Source organism: Gracilinanus agilis, unplaced genomic scaffold, assembly GCF_016433145.1.
Source record: "Gracilinanus agilis isolate LMUSP501 unplaced genomic scaffold, AgileGrace unplaced_scaffold38217, whole genome shotgun sequence".
NCBI classification, from domain to species: domain Eukaryota; kingdom Metazoa; phylum Chordata; class Mammalia; order Didelphimorphia; family Didelphidae; genus Gracilinanus; species Gracilinanus agilis.
Genome location: NW_025371598.1, coordinates 1 through 2,393, shown reverse-complemented (window position 1 = coordinate 2,393; position 2,393 = coordinate 1). Strand labels below are relative to the sequence as shown.

At 46.1% G+C, this 2,393-nt stretch overlaps 1 pseudogene; it reads left to right on the top strand.

Annotated features, from left to right (window-relative positions):
• The first annotated feature begins 517 nt into the window (after positions 1–517).
• LOC123255047 lies at positions 518–1,130 on the top strand (annotated as a pseudogene).
• Positions 1,131–2,393: the final 1,263 nt, after the last annotated feature.

The window sequence follows — 2,393 nt, the reverse complement described above, 5'->3', positions numbered from 1 at the left end:
ACAGGTGCATTTATCTTTCCTATTAATTGCTACTAAAATTAAAAAAATTAATTCCAGGAGGCTAAGTAATATTTTTCTGGAAAAGGGGTGGGTAGGCCAAAAAGTTTGGGAACCACTGAATTCTAGGTAAAGATAGTCATTGAACTCTTGGGAGCTAATGAGGTCACCAAGCAAGATAATAAGGAGAAAAAAATAATAAAAAGGAAAAGGGCCAAGGGCAGAACCTTAGAGGACACCCACATTTAGTAGATTTAACATCCAAGAAGATCCAGCAAAAGCCACCGAGAAGGAGCAGGTAGCAGGAGAAACCAGGAGAGAGCAGTGTCACAAGGAGGGAGTGACAAAAGCCACAGACAAGGCCAAAAGGATGAGGAATAAGAAAAGGCTATTAGAGATGGCAATGAAAAGATCATCTGTAATTTTAGAAAGAGCAGTTTCTGCCTTTCTCCACTCCTGCTTGCCTTATTGGATGTTGGACTGGTCATCTGGTACTGTCCCCCCTTCTCCTCCAATAAAGATGGCAACCAGCTTTCTCATGCTTTAGAATATCTGGTTTGACAAATTCAGTGATGATGATGCAGAGGAAAAGCTCTTCAAGCAGATGAATGGATGGTCCTGTGGCTGGCTCTTCCTGCCAGAGTGCAAGCATTAGCTTTCTCGAGTAGCCTCAGTGGGGGCCACAGAAAGCTGGTCACCAGAAATGCCAACCTGGAGGTGGAAAACCAGAGCCTTTAGAGTGTTATTCAGGACCTGCAGCTCACCAGGCCTCCCACCTTTCTGTGGTTCCTCAGACCCAGCATGCAGAAAATACAGGGACCCACCATATCACCTGTCTAGACAACTGTCACACTAACAAAAAACCTGTTTGGTGGTGACGATGAGGAAGAAGACAGGGAGGAGGCATGCACAGCTTCTTCTAGAGAAGAGCAGCTCCAGCAATACACCGAAGAGGCCAAGAAGCCAAGACTTATTGCTGAGTCTTCCATCCTTCTAGATGTCAAGCCTTGGAATGATGAAACAGACATATTAAAGATGGAGCACTGTGTCAGCTCCATCCAACTGGATGGGCTGGTCTGGGGAAGCTCCAAGCTGGTGCCGTGGGCTATGGTATTTGGAAGATTCACATCTAGCAGGTGATGAGGTGGGTATGGACATCCTGGAGAAGAACACCGAAGGCAAAAATTATATGCAGATTGTTGACGATGATGGCATCACTGCTTTTAACACCACTGGACCAAAACTGTGAATCTGCAAGCAAAATAAAGGCTGAGGTTTGAGAAAAAAATAAAGGAGTTAGTTTCCACTGAATGAGGAAGTCAGAACCAGATTGCAGAGGTTTTAAAAGAAGGTGAAAAGAGAAATGGAGGCACTGAGTAGAGTTGGCTTTTTCAAGTTTAGACATAAAAGGGAGGAAAGCTGTGGGAAGATATCTAGCAGGGATGGTAGGATTAAGTGAGGATTTTTTAGGGATAGGGAAAAACATGAGTGTGTTTACAGGTAGCAAGGAATGAGAGAGATTAAAGATGAGAGAGAAGGTGGTGATGATAGAGATGGAGTGAAATCAAGTGAGCCTTGAAGGAGAGCAAAGCAAGAGCTCTCCATGAATGGCCTCGTGAGTGTGTGTGTGTGTGTGTGAGAGAGAGAGAGAGGAAGGAAAGGGAGGGAGGGAGAGAGAGAGAGAGAGAGAGAGAGAGAGAGAGAGAGAGAGAGAGAGANGAGAGAGAGAGAGAGAGAGAGAGAGAGAGAGAGAGAGAGAGAGAGAGAGAGAGAGATTGTTGTTTGTCCTTCATCTGGAAGGGGCCATTGACATCCTAGGGGGATGTCTTCACTTGTAACAAATTGGATTTAAGGGAGACAGAGCTGTCTCACTCTCTCTTCCAGAGCCATCGAAGTTCAGTGGAAAGGCCAGTAATGGCCTGGGATACGATGGATTATGGTGGCTTTTTCACTGTTGGACCAAACTCTAGGCACTTCCCAACACCCACTTCAGCCACCTTCATGGCCTTCAGAATAAAATATTCTTCTTAGATCCAGAAATAAGTCCTTGGGATGCATCTACAAGTAGCCAAGATGGTCCCTGCCCTTAAGCAGCTTCCCTTCTGATGGGGAAGACAACACAAATAAAGGAGAGCTAAAAAGAGGGGAGAAGAGGGACTCATCAACCAGGAGATCAGGTGCCAGGGCCGGAGGCAGCTCAAGGGCTGGGCAGTTTCCTGACAAGGACTGGGACACCTTATATGACAGTCCCTGCCAGGGACTCACAAGTCAGGAGAGCAGATGGTAAAGGCAGGAAGGAGCCAGGCTGGGAAGGACTTTAAGTGGCAAGCAGAGGAAATTATATTTGCTCCTGGAGGTAAATAAGGAGCCGGTAGAGTTTGCTGGGTAGACATGGC